The 19,914-nt window shown below is 45.4% G+C and overlaps 1 pseudogene; it reads left to right on the top strand.

Annotated features, from left to right (window-relative positions):
* LOC119399459 (fatty acid synthase-like) overlaps positions 1–19,489 on the top strand; it is a 178,245-nt pseudogene extending 158,756 nt beyond the window's left edge.
* The last annotated feature ends 425 nt before the right edge of the window (positions 19,490–19,914 follow it).

Below are 19,914 nucleotides of genomic sequence, written 5' to 3' on the forward strand. Positions count from 1 at the left end.
GATTGTTCACATATTTAACATTTGACTTATGGTACACTCGCCAAGGCTCCCCGGCGCTCTGACTGAGATTGCAAAATTTCGGAGCTCGCTCTTGACGCGAGCCAGAGAAAGGTTGTCCGAGGCGAACATGCAGACGCGCACCAGAGCAATCGGAGGCCGGAAGAGGATACACGTCATCGGAGTTTATGATGGAAACAGACGAGGCGCAGCAGTAACGTCACCAGATGTTGTTCGCGGTCCGAGGTCAAATATAGAGCGCTCTGAATTAGAGCGTGGTCCTCTGAAAGAACCAGCTGAACGTTTTGAGAGCGCTCAATTTCGACCAGCTGAACGTCACGCGCGTCGCGAGAGAGCTCTCAAGCACTCAAAAACGACTACTCGAAAGCACCATAATATTTCAATTGGCTCCATTGTTGGCCAACACCACGTACCACTTGTGAGCTGTTCAATGAAGGAAACATGTGGATGTCAGCTGTTCAATGAAGGAAATTCTTCAACGGAGACATCATTACCGAAAAGTGCCCTTTACTCAGGCTTGACACGTATGCAGGCGAAAACGTGAACAGGCAGCATTGGATCATGTTCGAGTTGTTGTAGGACTTCACCTAGAGTATTGGTGAGAACAACGATTACTTCCCCACCACGCTATGAATGACATGAATGTTGTGCCCCCATTTGTGCACCCACCGCCTTCCACGTCCTGATGGGGCTTCCAGCGGCGCCGTTGAGCATAGTCTGGATGGTCTGCCGTACCATCTCACTTCCTGTCCACCTGATATGACTGGCTGGCCTTACAGTGGTCACGTGGCCATAACTAGGCCGCTGCCCCCAGCCCCCATCGGCTACGTGCATTATATTGACAGCGGTCGCGCTCGGCGACCAGGTGCTCGTTTGAGCTTCACAAAACATAAGCACCGATGGGATCGCAGTTTGAAAAACAGGTTTTTCTTCTGGCGCATTGCAGGTTTAGCACATGAGCTGGTAAGAAAGGCTTCTTAAAGATGACGAAACCCATGTTCAACAATGGAGTAGATTAAGCAAAGGGACTCTTACACACTCTAAATATGAAGCCCGAGTCTTCTTAGTTGTGTTCGGTGGTCTAACTCTTGCTGGTGGCTCAGCAGCAGACTTTCATGTGAGCAACCATAAACTCCTACTGCTTCTTCAACCGGGACTTCGCTGATGACCAAGCTTTTGTCGCCGTTGGAACCAAACCTGTGTGAGCCACACTCCTTCGCCATAATTCAACTACTGTTCCTGCTAGCCTCACGGTGAACGCGTCTTCAGGATCCGTAGGAGTCGCTCTTTAGCAGTGGATTGATGGTGCACGGGTCCCATCTCATTCTTTTACTGAAAGTTATGGGTCAGTGGGCGCATATGCCGTATGTCAAGACTAGTACTTATTGTCGCCTACCTTGTTGTGAAGCATTTCAGGTCCTTCCTTGGAAGGCGGCACTTTCTCATTCTTACCGATAACTAACCAATTGTTTATACTTCACTCTCCTCTTTACGCCTTCTGTAGCCGGTAATCAGGAAAGAAAATAACTTTCATTTTTTGAACTTCAGCGTGAAAGACGGCTCGTACGATCGTTCATGTTTATCTTGTGAGTCTGTCTGCACGAAGATAATATTGCTGCTGGGATTGGGAGCACAGGCACGGAGCTAACCGTTTATGAGGCATCATTGCCTTTGTTTGCGTAACTAAGATCTCACCTTGTACTAATAATTCTTTTTGCTCACTGCGTTTTCCTTTGTTTGCGTAACTAAGATCTCACCTTGTACTAATAATTCTTTTTGGTTACTGCGTTTGCATCACACGATACTAATGTTGGGCTATTTCAGATGCGACCGGAAGAGAGCGTGCCTGTGACGCGTGCTCCTCCGCTGACGCTAGAAGCATTGGCGCGTCCCCACTTCTACCGACACAAGTCATACGTCATCGTCGGTGGCCTGGGTGGCTTTGGTCTCGAGCTCGCAGACTGGATGGTGACACGCGGATGCCGCAAGCTTCTGCTGATTTCCAGAAGTGGCATACGTACGGGGTACCAGAGGCTTTGTATTAGACACTGGAGCGAACAGGGGGCCACAGTGCTCGTCAGCAGTGATGATGTATCGACGAACGATGGTGCACGCAAGATCATCGAGACTGCCACAGCTATGGGACAAGTTGGCGGGATCTTCAACCTGGCCATGGTAAGATAGCCGAGCTGCAAAGCGGTAATAATATATTTACCTTGCGACGACATATCTGACACGTTAATGAAAGCTCCAGCATTGTCGTTTTTTTTGAAAGTCTGCCCTTAGGCATAATAATTATTGATTCAGAAATACACATACAAATTTGCTTCGTGTATGAAGCCCAGTAAGGAGCGGTGGTGAGGTCCACTAATCCAGCGGTCAAGGTCGGGTGGGGCCAGGCCTGAGGCCTGTTGCACGTAGGTGACGACGACAGCTTAAATGTAGACCCGTGCATGTCCACAATAAGTGTGTGACAGTTACATCGCTGATTGGAGCGTCGCAAAATGGGCACGATGTACCATACGGGCCGCGGTGCTTTTGCGCCCAAAGGGTGGTCACGGATAAGTTAAGCTCAACCCGAACACGAAGCCTCCGCAACGTAACCTCCTCTCGGCGTCAGACCTCCAGCATTTTTCGCCTCTAGAAGATCTAACATGTAGCAGTTATACCAAAATATATTTGTCAAGCTATTTTAGTAAAGCTGCACCTGCCGTATTTCATTGCAATATTGCGCTTCAGTGATACGCAGATCCACCTAGCCATAACCGATGTTCTTTCAAATAGAGTATCAGTGCATTATTAAATTGCAACCAATTCATGTATAATAATAACCTCAACACATGGGGATGAAAAACAAACCATTTCAGGATTCTGTGATGCAGGCGAAAATCGCAAAATATTGCGACGCCGAACAATAGAGCGCTCATGTTCACCTTCGTTTTTTCGAAATCCTTAAAGAACCCGCTTGGTATAGAATAGTGTGCTGTACTGTTCTAAACTTCGACGCTTCATAAATCTCTTCAGTGAAAGTTTAGAAGTTTTCAAGGTAACGCTTATGACCACATGGAGCAAAATTGGAATTTAAAAACACAAATCGCGGCATCAGTCGCTAGATGGAGCGACACCCTCACGTACCAAAAAGAAGCGCCCGAACAGAAATGAGCCCTGAAATTTCTAATTCTTTCTAATATCAGCGAATAAGAAATTCGAAACAAACTACTTCGTGGCCACCCCTCCCGCCCCCTCTTTCCCTCAATGAGTGAGTTTGTAGGAAATGAATATCAATGGAAAACTGACATTTTCAGTTGAATCTCGAACTCGTATGTATGCTATGTAGGGAGTAGTGGCCAACACCTTTAACGTCCAAGTGATAATTTTCACCACACCACCATGGTAGAGAGCTTGCACTCTCTCTAACGTATAGTTAAGCGACGTATTCGGCTTGTTTGTTTGTTTGCTTGCGACGAACCCGAAATAACGTGTTCCCTTAGCCTCATCTGCACACCTGACTTCCTCTCTCACGCTCATGCGTTCGCTTTCTCTTCGAATCAAGTCAGACACTTTTAATAACGAGCGGTGATCTTGCTTACGCTCTACACGCCCTGTCCATAACTATTTCTTCTTGATTTTGACTAAGAAGTCCTTAACACCCGTTTGTTCGCTGACCCATTCTGTTCTCTTGTCCATTGAGGTCACACCTATCATTTTCTTTTCAATTGCAGCGTGGTCATCAGTTTAAGTTTAACCCTCTTTGTAAGCCTCCAGGTTTCTGTTCCGTAGGCAAGTATCGGTAAGATGCAAACGACCACAGCATTGGCACGCTTGTGCTGCCTCGACAGGGAAGCGATGATGGTGGGGGCTGTGCGACGAATGCGTTTTGCTAGCGGCAACACAAGCGATAACCGCTGCGCCTGCTTATCGTTGTCATGAACTGGTGCGAGTGAAGCATATCGTTTGTACGCGGAACGCTAGGGAGCACTAGAATCATGGCGCGCATAAGCGCGCAAGCAAGCACGTCAAATGGTATTTTATTGTAGTACTTAGCGGGCGTTTGCAGTAAAAGAGAGATACACTAATACTTAATGAATAATAAGTTAAAAATTGTCTAATCGGATGTTTTGGAAACCAATCTACAATTTCTCATTGTAATTTTTGCCCACGTCCGTTGCCTTCAAAAGTTAGGTAATTAAAGTAGCCTAATTGAGCAAATAATCAGAACACAAAGAAACAGTCTGGCTTACTCTAGGCAACAGTCAGCAACATGCATTCGGTCGTGTCGTCATTGAGTGTATCGGCATATTTTAAACTTTGGCTAGAATTAGCTGGGGCACCCGTATACCTTCCTCTTAGGGATAGTGCTAAACTACCATTCATGGTTTGAGAGTGCCTGCTGAATGTGCACCATTCCATTATTATTCTTCTAGCAACCTCAATCTCGTGGTTCGGCTCCGCGGTCACTACCTTTCCTAAGTAGACGTATGTCTTTATAACATCCAATGCCACGGAACATAACGCAAAGCGCTGTGCTCTTTCGAGACTGTTGCACATTACCTTAGTTTTCTGCGTATTTATTTTCAGACCTAGCATTCTGCTTTCCTTGTCCAATACGTCCAATTTGTCCCCTCCGCGACTTGCAGGTTACCAAAGTTCTCTATAATAACTCGTATCTCTAACTCTTCCCAATATAGGGCTCTGAAAACCTCCTGTAAGCACGCCGTGAATAGCATTGGGGAGATCGGGTTTCCTTGCCTTACCTACTACTTTATTAGAATTTTGTCGATTTCTTTATGGAGGACTAGGGTGTCTGTATCGGGGCCTATATGTATCGTCGTAATAGACAAGGGAGTTTGCCTGAATTTAATGTGACTTACATGTATGCTCATTAGACCCAAAAGTACTCATCGTCAAACAAACAGCAAAAGGAACAAACAATTATTGTTTCCTTGTGCCGATTATTATATCAAATTAATAAATTAATCAAAGTTTTTCTCCAGCAAATTATAGGTAGTCTTCAGGGCTAAAAGCTGCTCTATGAATCTCGATTGTGTATCTGAGAGCTCTATCCAACACAAAATGCATATCACATTGGAAACATAACTTTTTCGAGTATTATTGCAATATCAAATATATGGACACTCTAGGTGGATTTTTGCCGTCGGCGTCGTCGTCATGCCCCGTGTATGTATACAGACACACACCCGCACGCACACACACACAGATATATATATATATATATATATATATATATATATATATATATATATATATATATGAAGGCACAATAGAACATAAATTTAATACAAAAGTTCCGTAGCACGCGACCGGATATTCGAACCAGTCGCCCCTCGCTCCGCAGCGCACCGCGTTAGACAACTCTACCAAGCGTCATGCAACCGCCAGCATATTAACGGCGAGGTATTTGTATGAACCATTTACCGCTGGCGGTACGCAGATCTTGGAGGGGCTTGAGCGTGTTCACTATGTCGCAACGCTCCTACATTTTATTTCAATTTGAAAACTGCCCTTGAGACGCGCACGAGAAAGTAGACCCGTTCTGTACCCGCTCGCAATGTGGAAGAAAAAAAAAGAACGTGGGGCACACCTTGCGTCAGACGCCAACGCGTGGCAGGAGACGCAGAGCGGTCACTCCACGCGCCGCAGTTTAAAAGAAAAAGAAATATCTGAGAGCTTCGGGTTCTGCATAGTCGATATTTGCAGCGCGCTGCTCAAGCACAAAGACGTAACAACGGCAAGAGTTGTTAGTTCACGCTGGTCCTATGTATACCTGTGCGTTCATATCGAGCGTCCTTCTTTTTGCTTCACCGGCGCGCTGCAAATTTTGAGATGCTTGATGTTCTTCGTGTGACATTTCAATGTCTTGCTATCGCATTTATGTCATGTAGTGGAAGAAGTCTCCATAACGGATGTAATATTGCGGGGCAGAAGCGTAGAATCGCGCCAGGCGTCAAACATGTGAATGCGAAATGTATGGGTGTTTTAAAGGCCTACCCATTAAAAGCGCTCACACCTATTTGTTCATCATCAGCAGCAAAGGCACCAGCAAAGTGAGCAGCTGCGTTGGTTCGCGTGTTGCCTTACGGTCGCGTAGTGGGCCCTTCGCTGATTCGCAAAAGGAAGAATTATGGCGTAGTGGACACCGCGCAATTTTACTTGCCGCATGCTTTCTAAAATAGTTTGAAACGGCCATACCTAGGCGCACAGACGTTGAAACGGCACGGTTGAGACATGCACCGAGAACCGAAACTAGGCTAGCAGTTAAGAAGGCGATGCGCACGGTTTCCAATTACGCTACCGCGTTCTACTCTTGAAGGCGAAGCTCAAGCGTACGCATGTTTCACGGCCTGTCACGATTCTACGTTCCTGCTACGCAATATTTCATGCGTTAAGGAGACTCCTTCTACTAGATGACATTAATACAGTGTTTTTTTTTTCGAAGCAGTTTCAAGCATTATCATAGCTCTGTTGTAAACATCTGTTTACCGCTCAGACGGCCAGGGTTCTATTCTCGCTCGAACGTAAAATTTCAGTTATTTAATTTATTTGAATCTTTTTCAATTTTTCGGTCACGGACGACATGGTGAATTTTCGCTCACATCCGACGACGCCGTAACCGACACCAATGCCTACGCCGGAATTTCTGCTAAACGAGCTCTGTGACGCTATCAGGTTAAAACCAGGCGTCATACAGCGCGAACTGCGAAACGAGTCAGTCGTTGAATGCTTCCAACCCATTACAAAGGGCTCAACCGTAGTTGTTGCAGATGTGTAGATGTGTTTGCAGATGTGTAGCAGGTACCACGCATCTCGATAGAATGACCAATAATGGCATAGTGGGTCGTTGTTGCTTACTTCACAGAAATTATGATTTAAGGCGTAGTGTGTACCTTGTAAGTGTACATGAATTAGGTGCCCTAAGAGAGTTTACGACGGGTTCTAGAAAGGCCGCTCTTTCAGCTTTTCCTGTAACTGTTCTGCGTGTTCCGCGCTGGTCTGATGATTTTTCCCTGCTTTAAACCACCCGCTCGGTATGAAATTCGCATTGCGCGACGCTTGGATATTTTACTCTTCTACGACACCATATTACATGTGTTAACATGACTCCTTGCCCGATATGAATCCTGTATATGATCTGCTTGGGAGAGTTTCAAGCGGAGCCATGACTCTATGGTAGAATACTCGACTGCCATGCAGAGGTCCTGGGTTCAAGTACCACCCGGTCCTGGATATTTTTGTCACATTGTGCGCGATAGCGGTTACGGATACTGGCGGCGGCATCAGCGGCTGACAGCTACGCCAGAGAAATCGGCTGTTCTAATCTCATTACAGCTTTCGCTGTAAAAAGGGCATGGACAGAAAGACATAACTGAACCTACGGAGGGCAACAGAAACAGAACAAAGAAGAAAACATCAAGGAAGCAATACAATAATGACATGCTCTTTGACGTTTTTTACGAAATATGTTTACGAGATGATGGTGTTTAGCATTTTATTTCCGTTTTATTCAGCCATATGAAGAAATTTATTACTTCGATTCAAATTACGCGTGCTATTCTTGTGAAAATTGCACTTATTACACTGGCTGTAAATATAGGCGTACACCTCTCCGCAATGTAGGCTACCAGTATTTTATTTTACACAACACCAAATAATTTTTGAAGGAAGATAACTCACTTATTTTCATTCCTACATATGTAATGCATTATTTGATTTTAAGTCATGCATACGGATTTCTCACAGATGAAAGCTTTCTAGTTGACGAAGAATTCCTCTTTTTCCGTAAATAACATCCGGAACAAACACCACTCAGGCGTGGTAGTATTACCAGTTCAGCTAACCAGGGCGACGGCAATACTGCAGCGTAAGGGCGAATTATTCCAACATAGAATTCTCTCAATATATCATTCAGTTTTAATGTGCCTCGAGTATGACGTGCCTTGCGCAAGGACGACTTCGATGTGCCTCAGGCTAGCAGTGCGATATACTAACCTGCTCTTTAGCTCACTTTGTAGACGACCGCCCCGGTAAGCGTTGGTCTCAGGACACAACCACGCACAAAGAGAATCTTTTGTGAACTAGAAAGCTTTTCTGTCTGAGAAATTGAGAAATGCAGAATGATTTCTGTACATAGTTCCGCTACAAACATATGGATGCAAGTTTTTCCGTTCTCTTAATCAGGTTCCCAAGATATTCAGTAAATCTCTCAATATAACTACATAATGAATGCGTGTTACTGCTGCCTTGTTGCGCTTGCTTTGCTTATATTGTTTCACCCGTAACTTGCATTCGAGTGAACTTGCATTTCAATGTGAAAGTGGCCTGGTTTCTTACCTGGTGCTGGCAGGTGCTTCGAGATGCCTTGATTGAGAACCAGACACCGGAGACGTACATGGATGTGTGCAAGCCCAAAGTGCTAGGCACTCAGTGCCTAGACAATGTCTCGCGAAAGGAGTGTCCAGAACTTGATCACTTCGTTGTGTTCTCATCCGTGTCCTGTGGTCGTGGTCAAATTGGACAGACAAACTACGGCTTCGCCAACTCCGTCATGGAGCGCCTGTGTGAGCGACGGGTCGCCGACGGCCTCCCTGGTGAGTTGAGCGGCTCCTCTATGCAGTGTTGAGCTTACAGTAACCTTAAGGATTTGCTCAACTGAAAGTAAAATGTTACCGCAATTCTGCAAATATCATGGAATGATACCTCCAAAGCGGCTAAAATATATCGATTGTAATCTATAGCTACGCTCAGGCTTATATTAGAATAAGGAATTTGAAAGACTTAAGTACTAAAAACATCACAGATGCTTTCATTCAAGTTCACGCTTATTATGACTCCATTTTCGATAATGTAAGGGACACAATGCGTACTACTGGGTTAGCTTTTTTTGGTACGGAGGCACACCTTTGTCCAATATGTGATTGTGTTTTGACTTGGAAAACTGATCGGTATTTTGAAATATTAGCGAAACATTCCAGACATCAATTAAAAATTAATAAAGATTTCACTTCTAAAAGTCACTTGAGCGCAATACAATATTTCCCATCATTTAGAGTTTCATATCGCAGAAGGCTTCCGTACGCCTTCTGGTAACTGAAAATGAATCCGCTGTTCATAGACATCACCTACAGGAATAATATACTAAGAATAAGTAAATTAGTTGACGTAGGAACATTTGACAAACATATTGTTTGAAAGTTTTTCTCATAATACTAGCCAATATGCTATCAGCAAAGAGAAAGCGCTTTTGCATACACACTTCATAAAACGGTTGACATGAAATAAGTAACTGATATGCCGACTTTATGTTTTGATGCAGGATGTAAGTATTGAATTTTGTACACTGTGAAAATAAGATATGGCGAAGCGGTAATGCACGGATCTCCTGTTACAAGAATAATTTCATATCAAGGGAAATCCCGTAGTTTTGAACACTGAGTTGGCTGTTCAAAAACCTTAGCACCTACTGACATATTCTACTTTTCGCGGACGTAAGCTTTGTTGTGTCATAGCTGAATCATTGATAATACGACGTTTTTTTCATGTAGCGGACGTGGTACGGCATTAGGCTCTACAGCGACTTGTGTGCAGCTCTACGTTAGAATAATACTTTGAAAACATGCCTTGAAGCGTTTATCCCCTCCGATACAGCACCAACCGAAATTTCAAGACTGCGATTCCGTGTAATTCTAGCAGCAACGCCATATCATTGAGTAACGTTGCCCGCAGGGCAGGTTGGCCCATTTTAATCGAAGAAGGAAGCCTGTGATTAGAAAACAAATACAGTAGAGAACAACCAGATATCATAAGCGCCTTATAATTCGTTCCTATATTTACTTTATAAGTTATATTATTTTCTATCAAATACGGCATATTTGCGCTGAAGACATTCTAAGCAGGTAGTACGTGCCATTGTCCATTATTTACGTCGAAGAAACACGCTGGTATGAAGATTGCGAGGTTTGATATCTCATAAAGGAATATTTACTGGTTCACATTCAGGTTTGGCTATTCAATGGGGCCCCATCGGAGACGTTGGCGTAGTCCACGAAAGCGTGGGAGCAGATTTGGAGTTTTTTGGACTTGTGCCACAACCAATATCTTCCTGTATGGAGGTAATGGACTACTGCCTAAGCCAAAAGCAACCCGTCGTCTCCTGCTTCGTCAAGAGCAGTCTGTCATCGAAACAGGACAGCAAGGATAGGCGAGATCTTGTTGAGAGTGTGGTGCACATACTTGGTGAGTTGTGGAGGCTTTCCGCTAAAACATGGAATGCTTGTAGACCGCGTGATGCCGCGTGATTCTGCGTTCGCCGGCTGTTCCCTATAAAATTCATCCATATGCATCTTAGGTACCCTATTCACCCAGTAAGCGCCGTTTTTTCAGCATGAACAATGAATCAAATGTACCTATGTGAGTATTTTACTCTCATGTTGCGAACAACTAAAATACAACGTGGATGTTCAATTACGAAGAATCTAATAACCGTTCAAATGTAGTTTCGATCATACCTGACTGAAGCGAGGCCATATTTGCACCTTCGATTACACAAATCAGAAGCTAAAAACGCCGAGATTGAGCGTTACATTGGCTCACTGTTGCCGGTGACGTGCGGCCATGGTGCGGCTTTCAGCGGTACGAGCCTATGGAAGGACTGACTGGTAGATTAGGTTGATGTTATTATCAGACTAATGCTAATGTCATATTGTGTTGCGAATGACAAGTTCTTTCGATGCAGTTATATGAACTACATTCACGACACTCGATCACAAACTTAAGAGAAAGCGCGCGCGCTCGACAGGTGATTGCTTTAGCGTATACGTATGTCCATCGCTTAAATAAGGCTAAAGCTAGATATGTGTAGGACACAGAATAGAATAATATTTTGAAAATATTTGATGAGTCTTTCTTTCGAATTCTCGCGACCCAATAGAAAATTTTATACTAATTCCACCCAGCGCGCCCAGTTTTTTTTTTTTTTACAATGGGCTGCCGGCGTTCCCCGTGCGCGGGCAGACCACGTACAGCGTGGCCAGTGCATACCAGTGCGCTGTAAGACACGGGGCCACTCGGTACTGTATTCCCAGCGTCTTTCAGTCCACTGGCCACGCTGTTTTTTTTTCCGATAGGGTACATATATATATATATATATATATATATATATATATATATATATATATATATATATATATATATATATATATATAGTTCAAAAAAATCAAGCAGGTAGGAAAAATTGTTCTGTAAAGGACTGACGTTTGCGGCCGCGGGACCGACCTTCGTCGGAGTGATGCGAACATGCGACAGTAAGGCAATATAAATTGACAAGTGACGTATAATAGCGCTGTTAATGGCTGTCAAGCGGTTGTTAAAAGCACGTGGGGAAACAGTGCGCGTGATAGTACAAAAAAGCGAGAGTACACGCTTGCGCATGTGCGCAAGACAAAACGAATAAAAAAGTACAAAATGATTAACAATGAGTAAAAAATGAAGCCACATAACGTGTGTGTCACCGGCACAAACATCAATAACACGTCATCGGTACAACTGCAAGCATGTTATCGATAAACGTAAATGCGGGTGTAACATCTTATCCGACGACGAAGCTGCAACAGGGAACTAATCCATCTGCGTGAAAGCATAGCGGCAATAATAGCGGGGGTAGTCAAGAGTGTTCAGGAATATATATGTATATATATATATATATATATATATATATATATATATATATATATTGGACAGTACCATGAAATATTTAGTTTTGCTGCTCCTTATATCTGTACAATAGTTCATTGAGTAGCTCTGCTGAATTTGTGTCTTGTTTTTATTGATCGTATCTATATTATATCTACCCGTAGCGAAGCGTCTCAGACGAAATATGCTTTACCTTCATTTTGGTTTTCTGTATGCTAGTGCACAAATGAAGTCGTTAATTCATAACAAAAATGCCAAATTGATGAATTATTCTCGTGATAATGCGTGGTCACGTAGTATGAAGAGCCGCCACGATGAACGATGGTACGATTACCTTTACATGTATGCTAATAAACGAGCTGTTTTCCTGGGTTACTTGATAAGCGCCATGTGCGGACGTACCCATGTAACAACGTACCCGTGTCATTTTACCCAATAATCAATTCATCGAGTTTGTGGTGAGCTACCGGCCAGCGAGTACTCCGCACGATATCTACAGCGCCGCCATGTCCTTTCATATATGAAATTGCTTAGATTTTTAAGCTTGTATATTAAATAGTTCATACAGCTCTTACCACACTGTTCTGTTCTAACTTGGTTTCTGTGGAGAGGTTGAGGTTTATATTACCTCGGCTACTTCATTTCTATAAACTCCACAGCGAAAAAATACAAATAAATATATTCACCTAAAATGAAAGCTTAAACAATTAGAGATATAAACACATAGTACACTGAAACAAGACATAACACGGTGATGTACAGTTCGTTCGCACGAGTTCACATTGCAAACTTTCACACGCAAACACTTCTAGTTCTGCCCACAGTATAGGCAATAGCACATCTATTCGTACATATGCCACACTGCATGCAGAGAAGGAAAGAAGATGACTCTTAAGCGCTCGTTTTCTTTGTTAGACACAATATTATTGAGAATAATGAGTTCTCATTATTATTGTGACTACATGTAGACCTTACACGACACGTACGTTAGCAGCTACTCTGTCATTATTTGCGACGTAATGTCAAACAGATAAACTTGAAATGCTGATGCACTAGGTAAAAAATTTGACGAGCACAACTAACATGTTAGCACATTCCTCGCTATCTGTCTTGCAGGCATCAGAGATCTGTCAAAGATGAGCCCAACCGTCACCCTCGGTGAATTGGGAATTGACTCCCTCATGAGCGTCGAGTTGACTCAGCTGCTTGAGCGCAACTTCGACGTGACCGTGTCAACACAAGATATCCGGCAGCTCACCATCAGCCAGTTAAAGGATATCAGCGATGGCGGCAGCGGCAGTTCACTAGCGTCTGGAGTCCCAGCTCCGGCCCAAACTGCACAAGGTATGCACTCAACATGATGTATAGTTCAGGGTCCCTTGCCTTCGGCTGCGCTCATGTGCCACCCCCTCCGATACGGTAAACCTCGCTCTCCTTAGGAGGTCCGGCTATTGATGGATAAGTAAAATAAGGTAATCCATTTTAATTAAGAGAACAAAACAATGAGCACCTTACTCCGCACCGCAGTGCTACACTCTAAGAAAAAAAAGAATATGCACGACTCTTTTCGGAGAGTTCTGATTTGCCACGTATAGGACTCTCTTTAAATAGTCACGGTGACTCTCTTGGTGGGTCAGGCTCGGCTCGCTCTAGGAGAGTCCCCTCACCCTCTAGGAATAGTGGGAAAACTCTCATCCGAAGGATCACGTTACCACTTATAGGGAGTCAGACGACTCTTGCCGGTAACACTCCTACGGGGGTCAAGTGACCCACATTGAAGCGTCAAGCGACTCTACAAGTATTTTAAGCTCCTCATTTGACCCTTGCTCTACTTTTGCGCGACTACTGTTGAAAATATTGGAGTATTCATTTTAAGCATGTACAATAATACTTGCCGTTCTTCCCAGCGACTGCAAAAAAAGATTAGTTCAGTTTTAGCATTATTTTAATAAAACTCGTCAAAACAACACATATTTTCCAGAAAATTTATATAGAAAGCGCGAAAAGATGGTCTTTGATTTCCAATTAACATGTTTGGGTATTCCTCATTTACATGCTTCTGTGAGTATAGCCAACTAAAATGTGTGACTGATGTGCTGAGTGTCATAGAGTGCAAAATAAACTGCAGAAATGGGCGTCATGTTTCAACCTTTATTCCTTATGATTAAGAATAAATCAAAAAGTGGGGACGGCCGGAGGCATCAGACTTGTGGCTTGCTAGGTTGTCGCTCCAGTTCCGCGTAAGCACCATGAAAAACGGCATCTGAAAAGCAGAACGTGATATTATGATGAGAAAATGAAATTGCAGTAAAGGTTTGCGAAACCTACACAGGGGTGGAAGCGGGCTTGAGCGTTTCGGAGCAGCTCAGGAAGCGGGAATAATGCTGTTTTGGAGCAGCTTTGGAGCACCAAAATGTGTGTTTTGGAGCAATGAAAGTTAGTTTCGGAGCAGAATTGTAGGGTCAAATATCATTGTTGTTTAATTTTTATTTCTGGTAAACACAAGAAATTCCAACGATTTTAGAAAACATTCAATATTGATGAACCAACAGCACTTAAACAAATGATACATGTACACACACGCGCTTACGTGTTATCATTAAACACACGCAGCTGTGATAGAGCAATTTTGTAGCGTTAGCAATTTTGTAGCGGCGCGATTTTGTAGCGTTAGCTACACTTGCCTAGCCGGAGCCGATTTCGCGTGAGTCATCATGAGCCGTGCTGCGCATGCGCGAGGATGAGTGCGGAGCCGGCATCTCACGCGCTCTCCGCCACCGCCGCGCGCGGCACGCCGCTGCTGGTGGCCGAGGGCGGGAGCGGTGGCGTCGTAGTCGGGCAGACAGACTGGCGCCTACGCGCGCGACTCGCCGCTGCTGCTCTGCGCATTCGAGAGGGGTGACGTCGTAGCCATGGCGCGCACAGCTATTCGCCTTCGCTGTGCAGTCGCCGTCTGACAATGCGCAGGTACCACTTGATAGCGCCTCTGACTGGCGTTTGCAGGTGGGTAACGCCACGGAGAAGGAGAGCGCAAGTGCCGCTCAACGGCGCAGAAGAGCCGAGAGGTTTATGTCATCGGATCCCGAAGTAGTTGCCTGGCAAATAGCGGTTCAGCGTAAGAAGAATGAACAGAGGAAGGCTAAACGTGCTGCGAAGACACTGGAGGAAAGGGAGGAACGTCTAGCAAAGCGGCGTCGCCAGGATGCTGAGCGACGTGCCCGACCACCTCTGCAGCAGCAACAACAAGACGCCGTCGATGGTCGATGACGTCAAGGCTCGCCGATCGACTGCCTATACTGTGAAACTTCGCGAAAGCGCCAGTGCGACTCGGACCTTCGAGGCGGACTTCGTAAACAATCCGTTTGGATACGTGTGCGACGTGTGTGAAAGACTGTGGCACATGAAAGACTTGACGCCGCTAAGTAGTGCCATGCGTGAAACGTTGAGTTTAGTGGCGGCGCCTGGGTGGAGTGAAACCGTGGCGCGGGTTTGTACAACGTGCAAGAACTTTCTCGTTAAGCAGAACATTCCGCTCTTTAGCGTTACCAGTGGGTATCGTTACCCGGCCATGCCGCCAGGTCTACCGTTTCTGAACGATGTGGCGGAATGTGTGTCATTGGAGCAGCAGTAAGCATGACAATCAAGCTAATCCTAGACAATCTGGAAATCCCAGAATAATCAGCTGAACATTTGGGGCTAACGCTACGTATATCCTGGCATAGCCGAGCTAAGCCACTGCAATTTTTTTTTGAGATAGCGCTCATCAAAATGACACGCGCGACCATCCGACCACGCGTCAGTCGCCATTCGGGACGCAACAGCGCGATTTCGCGAAGGCGTTCGTCAATATCGCGCCAAAAATTGCGCCACGCGCTACCACCTTTTCCCTTAAAGTTCCAAGATTTGTTATGGCACTTGAGGTGCGATGATACTAGATGTCGCAAGTGCACAATTTGTATCCCGTGGTTCTGTTTTCTACTACATCACATTCGCCTTTTCAGTAATAAACGTTTCAAGTGTCTATCTTGTTCTTTTTTGTATATTTCCTCACTCGCCACCTCATGTACCAAGCCACACACAGCCACGGCGGCGAGCGGCATGTCATGTTGTGCTGCGGATGGTACGAGCTACAGCGTACTCGACCACGAGCCGAGCGCAGGTTCTGACGAGCCAAAATCGAACAACGTGACCGATCGCACTAGCGAGACTAAGCTCGTCGCTGCACGAGCGCGTTTACATGTTGCATTTATAACGTCTAAGGGCTTGTGTGCAATGCAACAAATACTGCACATAGAGAGGCATGCTCTCGCTCAAAAAGATTGAGTTTTAGAAATGGTCCGACCGACTTACAAAAACCGAAGCCCTGTGAGTGATTTCGCAGTTGGTAGTGGCTTCATTGAGCGCAAACGGATAAAACAAATTTTTCGTTTTCATGCAGACTTATGCAACAAAATCCATATTACACATTCTGCTATACAGTGGTTTCCTTCGTTTACGTTCGCGGCAGCTGCTCGCACCATCTTCATGGCTTCACATCAAATTAAATAATCGCAGTAAATAGAACCTTTTCGACCTTATGAAGCGTCAACGCACTTACTTTTATTCATGTTCGCAATCCCAGGCCACGATGGCAACAAACGCCTCGTGCGCGCAGCTCGCCAAAAAACTCCGCTTCCGCCGGCGTCACAATCGAAATATGGCTGCACAACTCACTTTCTTGTTCGCTACGTTTTTTGCGCCTTCGACAAGGTCGCGATAGCGCCCCAACTGATGTGATGATGATATAATGATATAAGCTCGCTTGGGCGCGCCATGACACGGATGACAGCGGCACATGAAGGCACCGAACGTAGCCTCGGTGATCGGTTCCGACAGCGCACCGGAGCCCATCGCGGAGGCCATGCACCAAAGACCGCTTGGGAGCAGTTTTGGCGCAATAATGCGTTTTGGAGCAGGATGGCGCAGCAGAAGCGCATTGGAGCAGCGTGGCGCAAATGGCGCAGCACTTCCACCCGTGCCTACAGCACATCCTCTAGCAGTGAGGGGCACGCCGTGAGCGGTTACTGACCGCACGTTTTACAAACGTAACCCATACTCAGATAAACACATGCGAGTACGAGGGCCCGAACGACACCCAGCGCGTGCGGACGCCGTCTACGTCGAGATCAGACATGTCATATGCTGTAATTTGCACACATAACTCCCACAATCGCGTGCACTCACTTGATTCTGTTATAGCGTCGTCGCAGATGTTGGCAAACCATGAAAACAGCGAACAGAAACGAATGAAAAAAGTGCACGGCGGCGGCCGCAACAACGGGCACCGTCGAAAGTCTAGCATTTTCGCCTTACTGGCGAGGCGTTCCGACTTGAATGACTACCGCATACGTTCTGGAAGCCACCGTACTATATCTGCACCTCAAACTACCGTCTTTAAGGCAACAAAAACCATTATATATAGTGCGCATCAGCGTTCTGTACACAGGCTTTTTTTTTCACGTTCCCATGCGTGGAAGCACGCAGCACACTCAAGGTCGATGGAAGTGTTATTATGAAGTAGACTAAAGTGCATCTCAAAACAACATCTTGCACCTTCGGTAGTGCAGACACGACGTGCGATCAGCAAGAAATGACCCTTGATAATTGTTTGCATCGCTAACTTTATGGGTGCTTGTACAGCAACACGCATAACGGTGGCAACTCCTTAACTGACAGCTTTAGTTGGGCATCCGCAACAGCCCCGCGGACACAGGCTGCTGTTGGAAATGGCTGGCAGATAACTTCCGCAGAGCCGCTGCAGACGCCCAGCTAAAACTGTATAATTAGTACCTAGAAAGCAGTACACTCACCGTTAACTGGCGCCCGTTGTCCGTATCCGCAGCCCCATGAATATTCCGCCCTCCAAGCGTCACTTCGTGCGCGGAGCCGGCGTCAACACCTCAACACCACCGACGACACGCATGAACATGAAACTGATGAAACTTCAAGACACGCAACCCGCGCAACCAACGCAACCACCAACGCATTCCAATAGACGAGGAGACTGAGACGACTGAGAGAGGAGAGCGGCGCGCCACCCCGGCGCCCACCCCGTCTCCGTCGGCGAGTAAGGCGCCACAACGACGCCAATGGGCAAGCGCGCGATATGTATGGCGTATACGCCATACATATCGCGATGACGGATGCCAATCGAAACGCTCTTCAGGAGCGTCCAGTGACTCCTTACAAAATGCTAGCTCTTTTTCTCTGCCTGTACCTTCCAAAAGGGGTCAAATGGACGCCCGAAGAGAGTCACGGTTCCATGACCCTCTTTTTACTCTTTTTTTTCTTAGAGTGTATAAAAAAAGAGGAAGGACACTGATACACAAAGGCTCAAGTGCGTAGTAATACATGATTATTTTCCGAACCTGCGACGTCTCATCCATTCAGAAGAAGCAAAAAGGCAGAAGCGAGAGAGCACAAACGAAGCAGATTACATTTACTAAGCCTGCACCTGTGTATGCAATATTCGTGACTTAACAATTGCAGTGTCTGGTTTTGTCCATGGCTATTATTTAGCAGATTATCGTGGGAGCAAGAAAGTTGGCTGGTATCTAGCTTCATCACCGCCTTATAGACCTGAAGTTTACTGAGTTTATTAGATTTCGATCTGCATAATTTGTGATCTGCATGTCACTTTGCTGCCGAGAAAAACCGGTGCTCATTTATCGTGGCGTTCCGCTTTATCGGCCTCTCCAAAGAGCAAGTGCAGCCCTCGCCTCGTGTGCTCGCACGAGTGTTGCGCCTGATGCAAAAAAAAAAAAAGATTCCTCGTGAGCAACAGCATAATTAAAATAATTCTCCAGCTAAAGCTATGCTCTTTCATTGAGCGCTTCGGAAATCTGGTCCGTGAATGTCCGATGTTACAAACGCGCAATGCCGGCAGTGATGCTGGTTCCGCTAAACACCCCATCATTGTGAGATCCTCGTATACCTGTAGCAGATTCCTAACGTGCTGCGACTGGCCAAACTGTCACCTTCGCTGTTGCTCCAAGCTTGCCCGACGAAGTGGAGCATAACGGTATGTATTTTATCACAGCTCTCAAGGATTTATCATGTCGGTGCAACTACCATTCTTCATTTGTACGAATTAACATTTTCGTGCTTAGCAAGGCAGAGCTTACTGTTAGTATCTAAGAAGCGACGTTGCATGCAAGAGCGTTCAAGAGCTTCGATTTCTATGTTTCAGTTTTTGTTTCCTAGATCACTGCATTAGAAACTGTGAAGAACAATGTGGTGGGTTCAACATGGTTGTGAACCCTCCGCATATTATACACAGTATACATTTGGCCGCCGCCTAATATTCTTTTCATCAATAACACCTATGAGCAACATAGGTTTGATTAGATCCGTTTGTATTTCTGTATTGCGAATGCTTTCAAGCTATGAAACGTGTTTTCTTCGGAATTGGCTACGTGCTTTATGCCGTTACATGATTTACGAGGTTTAGAGGGTGAACTGCAGTTTTTCAGCAGCTCGGCGCCAAACATAGTACTTGAGCCTTATTTCTATGACGCCATATTGCTGCTACCATGGTTAGCGCAATAGTGAAGTAATTGGGGTAGAAAGTTCATATCCAATGGCTTAATGTCCTTTGTCTCCTTTTTTGCGTTGCCAGATCCCGGAAAAGCTCCTGAAGTGAAGGCAGCGGATGTCTTTCAGGAGGCCTCTTCATAGCCACATGTGAGCAGCGACATGAAATCATCAGAAATCGGCTAGTGCGTCAACGGAGGGCAGCTGTGGAGCAATATCTACGAAATATTATAAACCTTACCTAATGCATGCAATTACGTCGCCTTGAATTGGCAGCACAACCCTGAAATAAATAAAATGCATTCGCCATGGAGCCAATTTTCACCAGAGTTCATGCGACCTCGCTGCTATTCAGAAAAGAAAAGTTAGTCGTTAAATAAATTTCAGGGTACCATATGATAGTTTTTTCAGCTTTCAGTACCTGCGCCGTCAAAGGCCCGTTCGAGCGACGTGTCGCGTGGTCGAATTTGATCAACAGCTAGGCTCTAGCGTTCTGCGGTCCATCGCTTGGAAGCGCTCTGCCCGGCTACTAGATATCAAACAGGTGGAAGAAGGTTTATATAAGTGAAGTACTAACGGGTGTCACTCCGCACTTACTTGTAATCGCATGCACAAAAT

The sequence above is a fragment of the Rhipicephalus sanguineus genome, chromosome 7 (assembly GCF_013339695.2).
Source record: "Rhipicephalus sanguineus isolate Rsan-2018 chromosome 7, BIME_Rsan_1.4, whole genome shotgun sequence".
NCBI classification, from domain to species: Eukaryota; Metazoa; Arthropoda; class Arachnida; order Ixodida; family Ixodidae; genus Rhipicephalus; species Rhipicephalus sanguineus.